We start from the raw sequence: 17,694 nt of genomic DNA, 5'->3' as shown, positions 1-17,694 counted from the left end.
GTCCATCGACCGCCATGGCAGCGGTGGCGGTCCAGCCACCATTGGGGATGGTGGTCAGATATCTGCATTACAAATCATGCTGTCCTATGGAGCAAAGACCACTGTGGTTCTGCAAGCACCGGCAAGCATCACAGACCGCCACGGACACAAGGCAGCACAAACAGGCCAGTGGAGACCATTTTTCCACCCAACACATTACAAGGTTGCACACTCCCATTGTGACCGTGGCGGTCCACCCACAACATCTCAGAAGGCGGAAACACACAGTATAAAGGGAGACACTCACTTGCAGGCAGCTTTATAAATCCGGGGCCGCCATGGAACCCATCATGCATATCCTGCCACTGTTGTTGGTCACTGAAGGAACACAAAATCAACACCGCCATGGGTACAACAGACCGTAAGTACACACACACCTACCTGTATCATTAACCTTAACAAAAGATAATTGTGCAGTCGTCTACATCATATGGGAGTCACGCTATGGGCACCAAGTACACATCTCATTCTGAACAAAGTCCAAATCATACATGAAGGTGGACACATTCACAGTCACAAAATGCCCCTTTTGGGCAGCTCACTCCCACTGTAAAGCAACATTATACAAAAGCAAGCATCCACACTTCTCAGGCGCAGAGTTAGTGAAGGCTACACAACTTTGTCTCACACATCACCAAAAACACACAAACATCACATTTACCAATATAACTCACATTCCACACAAGCCATGAACTCTCATCACATACAACACACATATGTATTGATGTGTCATGAAACACAAACACCACTACTAGTAAATAAAGGTTTAAGCACTGATCCACTCTTGACCTCCCGAACAACAGTCATACTGTACTTCTGAAAGACTGTCATTTGCCTGTGCACACTTCTTTAATTGGTCCAAAAGTATTCACCCTACTACCTTCACTACAGAGTTGAGAAGTAAAAAGCCCTGCAGTGGACACTCACATCACAGCAAAATGGAAGGACAATGGCATACACAATAGACAGAGAAACAAATAGACAAAAAGCACTATGCCAACAATACCTGCACAATAGGAATGGGGGCGTCAGGAGCACTCAGGGAAAGAGGCTGTACTGGGACACATATCACTTTGCACATGCCCATAAAACAACATGTGCACAGGAAATTGCCCTACATGTGTCTAACGACAAACAGTTCTAGACCCAAATGTCATGCCCATTTGCAAATTGTGGAAGTGCAAGTCAACAAAGCACTTAAACTCCAACTGCATGGGACACACTTCTACAGGAACTAGATGCAAGGTAACACAGCTAAATGGACACATGCACACTCAAATGCAAACAAAGATAGCACAACTGAACACACTTCATGTATGCACAAAAGCAAAACCATACATGCTCACTTTGGATGACACAAGATGACATACTTACCATGACACCACCACTGCATTTACACTCACATATCCATAGACTCAACATATACCCTTCTCTTGGAGGACATCAGCACCGCCCCCAAAGTCAGATACTGCAAACAACAGTAAATGGTGCAGCAAGCGGGCCCAAACACACACAACTGTAGCCAAACAACATAAGTCACTCATGAACAACTTTAAGCTAGAAAAGGAATTGCAGGACAAATGTATACCCAAGAAAAACAACTGTTTGGACTCAATAAACAATATGTATTTGAAGTCCAAAGGCTATTAGCCAGTCCAATATCAGTCCAATAATAGTACAGTGTTGTGCCTAAACTTGACTTTCAACTACCATGGAACCTCCACGGGAAGGGGCATCAAAGGGGCAGGCAGGCACCTCAGGGATTATCCCGGGATGCGAGGGGCAGATTTGAGAGGAGGGGTTTGGGTTTGGGTTTGGAAGGGGTGGTCTTCTTATTGGGAGGTGTGAGCTTATTCTTGGGGGAAGAGGTATGAGTGCTTGAAGGGGAGCCCTGGGAGGTGGAAGGGAGGGGCTGGGAAGTGGGTGAGGACCTTTTGGGTTAGGGACTGGGTGGAGGGAACATGGGAAAGGTGCAGGTCAAACAAAAAAAAGATTCTTAGGGCCACGGGATGGTCAGCAGAAGGGGGTTGGAATTTGGAAGTCAAGGGAGTGATTTATGCTGGGTCGGTGTGGATGTCATGGGTGCGTACTTCTGGGCGGTATGCTTATGTGTGGTGGGTAAATGTTGGGTGGGTGAATAAGTGTGTTTTTTTGTCTTGGGGGAATGGGAGGTGCTGGGGATGGAGTGGTGGATGTGTGTGTGTCCGACCACCCACAACAGATCTCCCACCGCAGTTCGAACAAGGTCACCGAAGACCAACTTATCAAGACCCTCTCCCAGAACCCAGCCATCAACATCACTGACACTGATGCAGCTTCCCCCAACTTCAGGCAATGGGTCAACACCTGTGTCAATACTCTCTCCCCAATCAAGAATCCCTCCAATAGATGCACTGGCAGAAAGGCCTTCTGTTTTATTGTCAGAGTCACCAGATCCTCGGGGTCTGTGCACGTTCCCAACACGTCCACCACTGAACAGCTCCAAGACTCTGATAGATAAATCACAGAGACTAAGAGAGTCCAAGAGGGGAAGAGGGGATTAGGAAGGAAGAGCTGGGAAGGAGACCTGTAGTAAGAAAAAGGTTAGAACACACAATATGAAAATTATATCTCCTGAAATCAATACTAGACTATGATTCTAAGCCTAGTCACTCTGAAAACATGAACAATCTAAGAGTTAAATTTAAAATTACTAAGTTTCAAGATGGCCGGATACCTGTAGGGGAATCAAGATGAATTAAATGAAAACTTTCTTATTCAAGTACTTTCCTTTATATGAGAATCAGAAAAAACATTCTGACTAATTTTTAAACCAGTCATATAAATCCTGTTTTGAGAATGTATACTAGGACCATACAATATTGCATCTAGAAACTCTGGCCTTCTGTGTACTCTTAAAATGTTTCAACACGAATTGCGCATATTGCAGATATATAGATATATATGTATATATATATATATATATATATATATATATAGTAAAACACCTTAAAAGGATTGTGCACTATGAATAACACAATATGGATTCAGGAAACAAATCACATAACTTGTCAACTCGAATATTACATAATAAATATCTTAGAATAGTGGCATACAATAAACAACATGAATTAAACTCGAGGAGAAAATCATGCGTTTTGCCAATTCGAGTGTTACCATGTAAAATACCGAGGAATGGTAGCACGCAATGAATATCAAAGTCAAATCATCATTAATCGAATCGCGTGTCTTGCCGATTCGTAAAACACAATGTAAATGTCAAGGAATAACAGCTCACAATAAATAACAAGATCAAAGTACAATGAAACGAATCGCGCTTCTTTTGCCGATTCTTAAGCCACCATGTAAAATGTCAAGAAATGGTAGAGAGCAATAAACAACAAAGTTAAATGCTCATGAAACGAGTTGTGCGTCTTGCCAATTCGTAAAACATAATGTAAATGTCAAGAAATAGTAGCGCGCAATAGACAACAATGTTTAAACACCATAAAACGAATTGCGCGTCTTGCCGATTCTTAAGCCACCATGTAAATGTCAAGAACTGGTAGCGCGCAATGAATAACAAAGTCAAATCTTTATGAAATAAATCTCTCGTCTTGCCTATTTGTAAACTACCATATAAATGTCAAGAAATGGTAGAGCGCAAGTAATCTGTTACTCATTTAAGAATTTAAACCAAGAATATGAAAATTCTAAATAACGGTGTCGGGACAGTCCAACCACCGTCTTACCGCCTGGAACAATGATCACCAATGAAGGATTAGGGCAGAAGACTGGAAGATTCAAATAGGCCTCCGGGACAGGAGCTCAGGAAGAAGCTGCTGCTCTGTACCGGGACCTCTGAATAGTGAGGACTGGGAGTTGGGCTGGCTCTCTTTTATAGAGTCTTGGCCCAGCCCAGAACCACACCCAGGCATGTTGCAGGGAAAGTCTCTGGAAGGCCCTGGAAAGGGGGCACACCCTAACACGCTCTGAAAACCTGCAGCAATACATTGCAAAGGAACAGTATTTGTAAGGATATTAAAAATAAGTTTTCAGGAATGAACTCTGCAATGCAAAAGGTTAAACCACAACATATCAGCACAATGCATAAATTACTTTGTTTTGAGAGTGCTGTGTTTTTGCATTTTTGTCGCTAATAGAGCGCATATTGCTCTGGTGTTGACAGTACTCCCAGACGTGCGCTAGGGCCTGGTTTGCTTGGATTAAGACAATGAAAGCGTCTCACAAGTACTGGAGCATGAACATCAGATGCGGAAACCCATGAGTTACTTTCAGGACCATAACCTTTCCATGAGATTAAGTACCATAGATTACGCCCTCTCAGTTTAGAATCCAACACTTTCTTGACTTCGTATTCTTCTTCCCCTTGTACTAGAACAGGAGGTGGATGAGGGTGGACCTTTTGGACTGCCTTTTTCAAGAGGGAAGTGTGGAACACTGAATGAATCCGTAAGGATCTGGGCAATTGTAGTTTATAGGTCACCGGATTGATTTGCTGAAGGACAGTATAAGGACCTATGAATTTAGGGTTAAACATGTGCTTCTTCTTGAAGTCTATATGTTTTGTGGAAAGCCACACTTTGTCACCTGGTTGATATTGCGATCCCTCACAATATTTCTTGTCATAATGCCTTTTATATTTTTGTTTGGCTTTTTCTAAATGCTGTTGAATCAGTTTCTGGGTTTAATGTAAATGCTGAATGGTTTCTGACACAGCTGGAGTAAGAGAACTTTCTTGAGGAATTGTGATGGGCAAGGTGTTAGGATGATAGCCAAATAAACCAAAAAAGGGTGTAACGCCAATAGAAGTGTGGAATGAGATATTGTAAGCTAACTCAGCTAACCAGAGCATAGATGTCCAAAAATGAAGTGCCTTTTCAGCGTAGGCACGTAGGTATTGTTTCAAAGTCTCATTTAGTCTCTCCATTTGACCATCTGTTTGAGGATGGTGACTAGTAGATAGCGTATATGTCACTTGGAGTGTTTTACACCATGTCTTCCAGAAATTGGAGGAAAATTGTGACCCCCGATCGGAGAGGATAACCTTTGTCAGTCCATGATAATGAATCACTCTGTTCAGTAAAATAGTTGCCAATTCACTAGAAGTGGGCAATTTTTTACTGGCGATGGAATGTCCATATTTCGTGAGACTATCTACTACCACCAGAATTACTGAATGCTGTTGAACCACTGGCAGACCGGTAATAAAGTTTAAAGAAATGTGCTCCCATGGACGACTTGGGGTTGGAAGTGGATGTAACAACCCTTTTGGTTTTGAATGACTTGTTTAATGCGAGCACAAACTTCACAGTTGTTTACCATTGCCTTTACATCTTTTGTTAGGGTAGGCCACAAAAAACAGCGTTGGATCAGTTCAAGAGTTTTAGGAGTACCTGGGTGACCTGCCGTAGGTATAACATGCAACCAATGAAACACTATCGTGCGAAGTTTGGTAGCGGGTAGGAACAAACGAGCGTCATGAAAGGGTGAACCTTGCTTGATTGACCTTTTGGGATCTGCTTGGGCCCCTGTTTGCCATTTTTCAACAGTGAAAGAGTTGCAAATTTCTTCAAAGAAATCTTCAGTTTTTATGATACATAGAACCTTGTCAGGAGCAATGATAGCTCTGGAGGCTTGAAATGCAGGCAACGTGGTAGACTCTTGACGGGACAAGGCGTCAGCCTTGCGATTATCTTTACCAGGCCAGAAGGTTACTACAAAATCAAATTCGGCAAAAAAAAGCATCTAGCGTAATTGCCAAGGGGTCAAAAGTCTAGCGGACCTCATGAATTGAAGATTACGTTGATCAGTATATAGTGTAACAGTGTATTTGGCACCCAACAAATGATGCCTCCATTCTTTAAAGGTGTCACGAATCACCAGAAGCTCATTTTCAGCAATGACATAGTTCTGTTCGGCTTCGTTCAACTTCCGAGACATCTAAGCTACAGGATGAAGTTGACCAGTGTCTTTATCTCGTTGTGATAAGACGGCTCCTATTGCTACATCTGAAGCATCAGCTTCCATTATGAAAGGTTGATTTGCATCAGGATGAGTCAAGACTGGAGCAGTGGAAAAAGCTTCCTTCAAAGTCGAAAAGGCTTGATCAGCTTCTGCGGACCATACAAACTTTTCTTTCTTTCTTAGTAGCTTAGTGATTGGAGACACTGTCTGGGAGAAATTATTTATGAACCGCCGGTAAAAATTTGCAAACCCCAGGAAACATTGTACATCACAAACAGTCTTTGGGGGGGCCAATCAGAAACAGCTTTTACTTTCTTTTCTGCCATCACCATACCTTGAGGGGTAAGAATAATCCCTAAAAAACTCAACTCTGGTAACATGAAACTCACACTTGGTTAGTTTGCAATATAAATAGTGTTTTCAAAGGGCTGCAAGAATTTTCTTGACATGTTGGTCATGTTCGTTTTCATTGCCTGAGTAGATCAAAATGTCATCGATGTAGACTGTGGCAAATATGTTGAGGTACTCTCTAAGAACGTCATTCAAGAAAAATTGAAATGCTGCTGGAGCATTACACAGACCAAAAGGCATGACGGTGTATTCAAAAAGGCCATATCTTGTCTTCAACGCTGTTTTCCATTCGTCACCCTCTCTTATTCTGATCAAATGATAAGCACCTCGAAGGTCAAGCTTCGTGTAGATTTTTGCTTTCTTTACTTGTTCCAATAAGACCGGAATTAGGGGCAAAGGATATTTATTCTTGATGGTGACTTTGTTCAAACCCCTATAGTCGATGCAAGTTTGAAGTTCTCCATTAGCTTTTGGAACAAAAAACAAAGGCGAAGCTCCAGGAGACTTAGAGGGGCGAATGAAGCCATTCTCCAAAAATTGATCTAGGTATTTTTGTAAATGTTGATTTTCATGTTCTGACAGGGCAAATACACGACAGTTGGGAAGTATCGCACCTGGGGCTAGATCAATTTTAAAGTCATAAGATCTATGAGAAGGTAGAGTCTCTGCTCCTTTCTCATCAAATACATCTTTGAAAGATGAATACTGTTTGGGCAGCTGAATTTCTTTCTCCGTGGCCGTAGCTATGTAAGAGTTGCAAACTTTTGGTACTGGAATCTTTTGGAGACATTGTTTGTTACATAGCGCAGATGAGAACACGATTTTTCATTCTGCCCAATTGATCCCCGGATTGTGATGAGTTAACCATGGCAAGCCAAGGATAATCCCATACTGGGGAGCATGGATCACGTCAAAGATTATTTTCTCTTTATGTTTCTTTCTTTGAATCTTATCTTCACAAATCATTGACAAGAGGATAGTCTGAAGAGTTACCGGACTTCCAGTCAAGAGTTTTCCATCGACTGCCTGGATGATTTCTGGTTCTTCTTTTCAATACATGGGATCCCCCATGCACGGACCAATTGGACATCAACAAAATTCCCAGTAGCCCCAGAATCGACTAGAGCTTTTTTTAAATAGATCTTTTGCTTGACCTGAACTCTTATTTCCAGTTTAAGATGTCTAGATTGTGAAGGGTCCACGGTGACACCCAAGAGCAACCCTTCTTTGCATTTCGGGTGTTTTAGTTTTCCAACTCGACTGGTGCATCGGCTGCGACCTTCTGAACTGGACCTTGCTTGTTCTTTGGTTTGATTGGACAATCTTTGGCAAAATGACCTTTTCGCCCACAATAAAGACATTGTCCATTTTTTCTGCGGAGGTCCTTTTCGTCTTTGGTCAAAGGTCTTCTGATGGTTCCAATTTCCATCAGTTCCGGCGTTCTTTCTTTCAGAGTTCTTGAGTCTCTGTTATCATGAATGCGCCATGAATATTTGTCAATCTTTTTGCGCGTTCCTTTACGTTCTGCTAAACGATGACCAAGTCTCAAGACAAGATTTATTAATTCTTGACAGTCTGTAGGTTGTGGATCGATTTGCGCTAAGATATCTTTTAATTCCTCCTTGAGTCCCTTTTAAAACAAGACCGCTTGTTTTTCTTCAGGCCAGGATGTCTCGGCAACCAGCCAGTTAAAGTTGGCCAAATACGACACTAGGTCTTATAATTCAGGATCTGCTGACTGTGTTACAGTTCTACGATCAAAAATTCTCTCAAATTCCGAACAAAATTTCTCCATTTATACAACAAGGGACTATTTTTACGCACAAGAGGAATTGCCCAAGTAGCTGCATCCCCAGACAGATATGATAACAAGAAAGCTACTTTGGACTGGGCATCGGGAAAAGTATTTGGTCTGCAGGTGAAGTGTAGTTCCACTTGAACCAGGAAAGATTGCGCTTACAAAGGGTCACCTGAGAAACGTTCTGGGGGAGCTAAAGGAATTGCAGAAGGAACATTTAGGGGAATCGGGTTACTTCCAGAAGTCTGAGAAGAAGTACCTGGCCAAGACACACCTGTGGGACTTTGTTCCTTCTTCTCTACCTTATCTTGCAACTGACTCACTCTCTCTGCTAAGCTAGTTGTCAGTTCTTTGGATGATACCACCTCTGCTTGAAGCTGGGTGATAGCCTTGACTAACTCGTCTAGCGTGGCCATGCTGAAAACATACACAAGGCAGGAGGATAATAATTCGTGGGCTCACTATTCTGTCAGAGTCACCAGATCCTCGGGGTCTGTGCACGTTCCCAACACGTCCACCACTGAACAGCTCCAAGACTCTGATAGATAAATCACAGAGACTGAGAGAGTCCAAGAGGGGAAGAGGGGATTAGGAAGGGAACAGCTGGGAAGGAGACCTGTAGTAAGAAAAAGGTTAGAAAACACAATATGAAAATTTTATCTCCTGAAATCAATACTAGACTATGATTCTAAGCCTAGTCACTCTGAAAACATGAACAATCTAAGAGTTAAATTTAAAATTACTAAGTTTCAAGATGGCCGGATACATGTAGGGAAATCAAGATGAATTAAATGAAAACTTTCTTATTCAAGTACTTTCCTTTATATAAGAATCAGAAAAAACATTCTGACTTAATTTTAAACCAGTCATATAAATCCTGTTTTGAGAATGTATACTAGGACCATACAATATTGCATCTAGAAACTCTGGCCTTCTGTGTACTTTTAAAATGTTTCAACACAAATTGCGCATATTGCAGATATATATATATATAGTAAAACACCTTAAAAGGATTGTGCACCATGAATAACACAATATGGATTCAGGAAACAAATCACATAACTTGTCAACTCGAATATTACATAATAAATATCTTAGAATAGTAGCATACAATAAACAACATGAATTAAACTCAAGGAGATCATCGTGCGTCTTGCCAATTCGAGTGTTACCATGTAAAATACCAAGAAATGGTAGCACGCAATGAATATCAAAGTCAAATCATCATTAATCGAATTGCGCGTCTTGCCGATTCGTAAAACACAATGTAAATGTCAAGGAATAACAGCTCACAATAAATAACAAGATCAAAGTACAATTAAACGAATCGTGCTTCTTTTGCCGATTCTTAAGCCACCATGTAAAATGTCAAGAAATGGTAGTGCACAATGAACAACAAAGTTAAATGCTCATGAAACGAGTTGTGCGTCTTGCCAATTTGTAAAACATCATGTAAATATCAAGAAATAGTAGCGCGCAATGGACAACAATGTTTAAACACCATAAAACGAATTGCGCGTCTTGCCGATTCTTAAGCCACCATGTAAATGTCAAGAAATGGTAGCGCGCAATGAATAAAAAAGTCAAACCTTTATGAAATGAATCGCGCGTCTTGCCTATTTGTAAACTACCATATAAATGTCAAGAAATTGTAGAGCGCAAGTAATCTGTTACTCATTTAAGAATTGAAACCAAGAATATGAAAATTCTAAATAACGGTGTCGGGACAGTCCAACCACCGTTTTACTGCCTGGAACAATGATCACCAATGAAGGATTAGGGCAGAAGACTGGAAGATCCAAATAGGCCGCCGGGACAGGAGCTCAGGAAGAAGCTGCTGCTCTGCACCGGGACCTCTGAATAGTGAGCACTAGGAGTTGGGCTGGCTGTCTTTTATAGAGTCTTGGCCCAGCCCAGAACCACGCCCAGGCATGTTGCAGGGAAAGTCTCTGGAAGGCCCTGGAAAGGGGCCACACCCTAACACACTCTGAAAACCTGCAGTAATACATTGCAAGGGAACAGTATTTGTAAGCATATTAAAAATAAGTTTTCAGGATTGAACTCTGCAATGCAAAAGGTTAAACCACAACATATCAGCACAATGCATAAATTACTCTGTTTTGAGAGTGCTGGGTTTTTGCATTTTTGTCGCCAATAGAGCCCGTATTGCTCTGGTGTTGACATTTATCACCAACCTCCACGAATCTAAGCAAAGCTGCTGAAGACTCAAAACAAAGTGGCACCAAGATCAGACTCTGGACAACCACACAGCCTTCAAAAATGCCATCCACAGACACCACCAACTCATCCGAGCCACCAAAAGAACCGCCTTCAAAGACCGATTCAACAACAATGCACACAGCCACAAAGAGCTCTTCGATGTCGTAAAGGAACTCTCCAACCCCAGCTCCAATGGCAACAACATCCTGCCATCCCAAGACCCCTGCGACTCCCTAGCCTCCTTCTTCCACCACAAGATTGCAGACATCCAGGACAGCTTCAGCACCCAGACCCCCCTGGCAAACACCAACACCACAGATTCACCTCCGACCAACCTCCTGCTCTCCTGGACCCCCGTCAACGTCAATGACACCAGTCATTGAGAAGGCCGACAACAGACAACTAACCCGCTTCCTAGAGGAGAACTGCACACTGGACCTTTCCCAATCCGGTTTCCGCAACAACCACAGCACCAAAACCATCCTCATCGCCGCCATTGATGACATCAGAACCATACTGGACAGCTGCGAAACTGCGGCCCTCATCCTCCTGGACCTCTCGGCTGCGTTCAACACCATCTGCCACCACACTCTACGCTCATGCCTGAGCAATGCTGGAATCTGTGACAGAGCCCTGGACTGGGTCACCTCCTTTCTCACCAGCAGAACCCAGAGAGTCTGTCTCCCCCCATTCTGCTCAGAGGCCACCAAAATCATCTGTGGTGTACCCCAGGGTTCATCCCTCAGGTCGACCCTCATCAACGTCTACATGGCCACGCTCACTAACATCGCCCGATCATACAACCTCAACATCATCTCCTATGCTGAGGACACCCAGCTGATCCTCTCCCTCACCAAGGACTCCGCCAAGACCTACCTTCACGAAGGAATGAAGGCCATTGCCGAATGGATGAAGAGCAGCTGCCTCAAACTCAATTCCGACAAGACGGAAGTCCTCATCTTTGGCTCCACCCCCTCTGCATGGAATGACTCCTGGTTGCCTGCCACTCTCTGAACCTCTCCGAGTCCCACCGACCACACATGCAACCTAGGATTCATCTTGGACCCTCACTATCCATGACCCAGCAAGTCAACGCCATCTCCTCCTTTTGCTTCAACACCCTCCGCATGCTCCGAAGATCTACAAATGGATACCCACCAAAACCAGAAGAACAGTCACCCAAGCCCTCGTAAGCAGCAAACTGGACTACAGCAATGCCCTCTACACAGGTACCACGGCCAAACTCCAGAAGAGGCTGCAACGCATTCAGAATGCCACTGCACACCTCATCCTGGACATCCCCTGCCACTGCCACATCACAGACCACCTGAAAAACCTGCACTGGCTCCCAGTCAACAAGAGAATCACCTTCAAACTCCTCACTCATACTCACAAAGCACTGCACAACACCTGACCAGAATACCTCAACAGACCACTCTCCTTCTACACACCAGCCCGGCATCTCCGCACCGCTGACCTCGCCCTCCCAACCGTCCCATGGATCTGCAGAACTACAACCAGCGGTAGATCATTCTTGCACCTTGCCGCCAAAACGTGGAACACTCTTCCCAAATCAGTGATTGATTGATTGAATGTTCGTTGGGGTAGTGACTATGGGTTAGATGGATGTGGAGGATGTCTTGGGGTCTGCTGTGGTGGTGTCAGCAGGTATTATGGGTGTGTGGATGTGTCAGTGACTGTTGGTGTGGTGCCTGTGGTTATGCCTGATGTTACTTGTGTGAACCTGGGGATGGTGGGGGTGATTGAGGAAGTAATGACTGTTGTTGTGTCAGTGAGTGGATGTTGTTTGCTTGCATGCAAGTGTGTTTTATGGTTCTTGTGTGTGCTCCTTTTGTGTGTTGATGTGGATACATGTGGATCCGTCTGTTTGCTTTAGGTAGGTAGGGGAAGAGGGATTTGGAATGGGAAGAGGGAGGTGGAGGGATGACGGAAGGCAGGAGGTGACTGGCTGCCATCAAAGAGGAAGCCAGAGCCTAGAAAAGATCTCAGTAGGCCAGCCATTGCACCATGAATGCCTTCCAGGAATGTGTTAGGTTGTTGCAGTTGGGTGGGCAATCCCTGGATAGCATTTACAATAGCTGACTGACCCACAGAGATTGTTCTAAGGAGGTCAATAGCCCCCTCACTGAGGGCAGCAGGGGTCACAGTGGCTGGGTCCGAGGTGCCTGCCCTCTTGGGCGAGCAGCCACAGGCAACTGGGTGGGGAGCAACAGGGAGGGCAGTGATAGAACAGGGTGTGGTGGGAAAGGATGGTACTGGCGGATGCCCAGATAGGTCCGCTACAACTAGGGATTGGCCGCTGGAGGAGGAATCCGATGATGATGAGAATGATTAACAGTCTTCCATGTGGCACTCCCCTCATACTCCGGGCCACTGGGTCGCTCTGGGTCAGTGCTGTCTTGACCTGTGGTTCCGTGGCCAGATGTTTCCCCACTCAGTTCTGCCCCATCTCCTTTGCTGCTGATGCTGAAAATACAAAGAGAAATAGGGTCATCACATATCCATGATCACACTTGAACAACAGCTCAGATTAGCAAACATTACCATGATATCAAGTTGGCCCCAGCAGCAAACTCCACCTAAGTGGCCCATATTTGTGCCATACCATATGCATACATGAAATCAGAACTGTCAACAGTTGCCCACAGGAAAATCAGATTCTCACAATACTACAATAGCATGGCTGAAGTTATGCAATCACAATGACCATTCAACCATAAGGAGATACCATCACCCTCAAAATTTTAGCCCATGGACTAGACCACAGTCACCTGTTGGCATACAATAGTAGGCCAATACAAAATGCATTTCCACAGATCCCACACAAAGTCATGCACGCACCCTTTTGTCACATACATGATGACCCAACAATGAAGACTAATGATACAAAATAATGCCATGTGGATGATAGCAGTACGATATCTTGGAGAAGAAGACATGGAAAAACCCATGTCACGCCAGAAACATATCAACAATGTACACTTCAATAAAGTGATATTTGGCTCAATAGACTTAAAAAGGTACTATCAGTGTAGCTCAGATGGGCCACATGTGTGACATGGAAATGAACACTGTAGACATCATGTTCAAAATGTCAGGGAGAGATGTCCCTAAAATACACTACCCATTGAATCACCAAGCCCCATGGTAATCACCACAAATGCCTTACAATTACATGCTCTGAGTGCTTCACTAGAAACCAGTAGTCTATTGCATGTTGAAGAGACAGAAATTTGCAAGGACTTGCAGAATGCTCTCAACGTGTTGCCCAATGGGAAGCTACATCACTGTCCCCTTTTTGCTCATGTAAACCCTGATGTCTGTCTGTGGATGAATGTCTTTACCCAAACACATGTGAGTTCAACATAACTGCAAGTCACTCCATGATGCATACCAGCAGACAGGTTAGAAACCTTAACAATTACACATGTGCAGTGCATTTGTCCACCTGAAGCTACATCAAGGGCATAGATATTCATATTGTGGCTCTGAAGTCTAGGCCTCTGTCATGTCCCTCATTGCTACTGCAGTTGTACATGCTAAATGACATGCAATGACTTGTGCGTGTTTGTGTCAGCAAATAAACAATGGTGACACACTCCTGTCTGTGGTACAGAATGAAATGTACCCCCATTGTAAATCACTTTTCAACAAACAGTTTGCTATGCACATAAATGTGAGGGAATACAGACATCATCCCATCAACTTAGGCAGACCATGCATGATAGTGCAGCTTACAAATGTTTCCTAAGGAGAAAGGGACAGATTTAGGTGTCTGGACCGCACTGGTGGAGCTCTCCTTTACTCATCTGAAAAAGTGTGTCAGATCCCTGGGGCATGCTCATTCTCCACAACATTGCCCTGCGGAAGAATATTCCATGTATCCCAGAGGAGGGGGAGCCTAGAGTGCAACCAGATGAGACTCCTGAAATGCCAAGTGAGGATGACAGTGGTGAAAAGGAAGGAGCTGACTTGTGGGAATATCCCATATATAGTTACTTTTCCTGAGAGTAAGTATGTCATGTGACGTGATGACTGTTACTTACAAAGAACTGTAGCTGTAGTTGTCAATGTGTTGAGTAGAGTGTGTTGGCAAAAACTGGGGAGTGAATGCTCTGCAATATTCAGCCATGTGTGCTTAAAGTATTAGCCTTTGACATATCCCCACATTGAGGTAGTTACATTGTTTGTATCCGTCTCATTGCAATGATTTCCTTTCCAGATGCTTGCCACATGAATTGTGTAATAGGAATGTATTTAAGCCTATAGTCCTCGTGCTCTCTTTATCCAGGTACCTTCACCATGAAATCCTCATGTGGACATTTCAGAGTTGTGAAATTGGCAGGTATGTGATGATGTTCTTACATAGGAAGTGGACATGGATTGTTTCAGATAATGGAGGTCACAGATTTAAAGTGTGTGAGAACTGTACCAAGGCAGCTTGAACAGTGTTTGGGTAGAAGGTCTGAAGTGCACACTGTACTTGTTAATTGTGCTGTGTTGGGCCGATTGCATCATGTGTGTGATCATGTGGGCATGAAATATGTTGTCATTAAGAGCAAGCAAGGCATTCACCCTTCACATGAGCTAAACACTCTTCTTATATGACCTGTATGTAGCTGTAGATGTGTTTCATCATTGCAGGCCACAGTGTCTGTTCCACAACACTGACATAGGTCTGTGTCATGCCACCAAATGCATGGTCATTGTCTTTTCATAGACCTGTGATCAGGGACTCTTGTACTGCCCACTGTCTGTACCTGGGTTTATGTGATGTTGGGCTACTTTGATTTGGTATACGATAAGGCTCAAGCTGGTGAAACCACTCACTTTTATGTTTGCCTATTCTACAGGACAATGTCTGGGAAGGCTCTAACGTCTGTGGCCTGGGGGCTTTACCTTGGCATATCTCCCTTGACACAATATTAGTCAGCCATTCTTGGCTTAGACAGTCCAGACGTATGGACAGCCTATCTGCGGTATAGTGAAATAAAATGTCTGGTTTGTCCAGACACTATACCTATTATATATCCCTCCTTGCATTAGTATCTTGTGTCTTCCTCATTTACTTCACATGGTCTTACATCTCTACATAGCAAAAGGTGTAACAAAAGCAAGCAATGACTTTGAGATTGGTAGATTTATTGAAAAATTGTGCTTTAAAAATGTATTTGTGCATGGTTGAAAAGAACAGTGAAGGATTCAGTCATGGTGAATGAAATCATTGGAGTAGATGCAACACAATTGTCAGTCCCAAGTCCAGTGTACTCCTCCCATAGGAAATAGGAGGTGGTTGAAGAACAGTCAAAATAGTGAATATGTGCCACACAAAGGAGTTCTTTTAGGAAGAGGTCACTTGTAGGCAGTGGTGGGTGTCTTTCCATCCATACCTCCTGGAGTCTTTGATGGATGTCCCCGCTTGTGGGGGGTGATCAGCTGTTACAGAGGCCGGGGTGTCTGTGGCAGATTCTTCCACTGACACGGCCTCTCTTCTAATGGCTGACACCGATTAAGGGGCAGGTGTTGCTGCACAAAAGGCAGGGGTAGTTTGTTCTTGATGATCCTTGATCAGGGTAGTATTAATGTCCCCCAACAACCCTGTTAAGGAGGCTATGATGTTATTGTGGGCCTCCCAATATAACTTTATGGAGGCCCCTCTGCAGCAGCTTGAGCTCTTGGAGTTCTGCAAGTACCAAGTCCATCGAGCCTTGGGACTTCTGATAGACCCCCAAGACGCAGTTTTTGGCATCCTGGAGCATTCCCAGTGGCCTCACTCCGCTGGCCCACAGCAACTCTCACCCTGTGCCCTTGCCACAGTGTGCCCCCTATCACTGGTTCCAGAACCATCATTGTCCAAGGTGTGGTGCTGCAACCCAGGTTCCTGGGCTGAGGGTCATCAGATTGTTGCCACTGTCCTAGGGACGCAAGTTGGGGAGTGAATGGCTGTCTGTGATGTTGAGGCAACAGGGCTGGGAGATATTGATGTGGCCACAATGAGACTTACAGTTATGGTCTTACTAGGTTTGTCCAGATGGGCCTGAACCATCCTCTACCTTCTGACGTCCAGGAGTTTCTTCTTTACTGAGGGCTTCATCCATGTGGGTAGTAGAAGTCTGTTCTGTGGGCTCTGTGTGTCCAGTGGCAGCTGAAAGATACAGTGTTACTAGTTGTATTGTGACATATACCTCCAAAGGTTTCAGTGACGTTTTGCAAAGGCTGTGCACATAGATGATTTGCAGGTCATCCTATTGTGACAGGTATTCATGGTAATGGTGTATTGACATTATGTTTGTGAAGCATGCCAATTCCATTTTAGTCAATCAGCTGCTGACCTTTGCAGGGCATTAGCACTTGGGAGCATGGGCAGAGATTTACATCTGGCCACCAGTTCAGGTGAAACAGTGGCTGGGCAAGATGTTGCTTTGACCATTTTGAGGCGTAGTTGATTGTTATGCAGGAAAACCCACGACTTAGTAATATATGTGATTGGAGTCATAGGGGGTGATTCCAAGTTTGGCTGGCTGCGGGCGCTGCCATCCAAACGGGAACCGCCAGAATACCGCTGCACGGTCAAAAGACCGCCGCGGTTATTCTGAGTTTCCCGCTGGGCGGGCGGGCGACCGCCAGAAGGCCACCCGCCCGCCCAGCGGGAAACCCCTTCCCACGAGGATGCCGGCTCCGAATGGAGCCGGCGGAGTAGGAAGTGTGCGACGGGTGCAGTTGCACCCGTCGCGATTTTCAGTGTCTGCTATGCAGACACTGAAAATCTTAGTGGGGCCCTGTTAGGGGGCCCCACGACACCCGTTACCGCCAGCCAGGTTCTGGCGGTCAAAACCGCCAGAACCAGGCTGGCGGTAAGGGGGTCGGAATCCCCATGGCGGCGCTGTAGGATTCCCCAGGGCAGCGGGAAACCGGTGGGACACCGCCGGTTTCCCGTTTCTGACCGCGGCTGTACCGCCGCGGTCAGAATGCCCATTGGAGCACCGCCAGCCTGTTGGCGGTGCTCCCGTCATTTTAGCCCTGGCGGTCGTCGACCGCCAGGGTTAGAATGACCCCCATAATGTGGTCAGTGAATTGTGAATGTGTCTGCTGTCAATTCCATCCTGGTGATGCATCTTGAGTCCTTTGGGATCATTTTTGTTGCACACTGGGTGAGCTGCCCTTCCTGTCCTCAATAGTTTCATCTTGGGTTAGCTAGTCAAGATGGAGTTTGGTGGCCGGACACATCTCGGAGATGAGCATGATCTGGATCTTGGTACTTCTGAGGTGAGTAAACTTCAATTGAGAATTAGCAGGCA

The sequence above is a fragment of the Pleurodeles waltl genome, chromosome 4_2 (assembly GCF_031143425.1).
Source record: "Pleurodeles waltl isolate 20211129_DDA chromosome 4_2, aPleWal1.hap1.20221129, whole genome shotgun sequence".
In the NCBI taxonomy this organism is placed as follows: domain Eukaryota; kingdom Metazoa; phylum Chordata; class Amphibia; order Caudata; family Salamandridae; genus Pleurodeles; species Pleurodeles waltl.
This window is presented reverse-complemented; position numbering follows the sequence as displayed.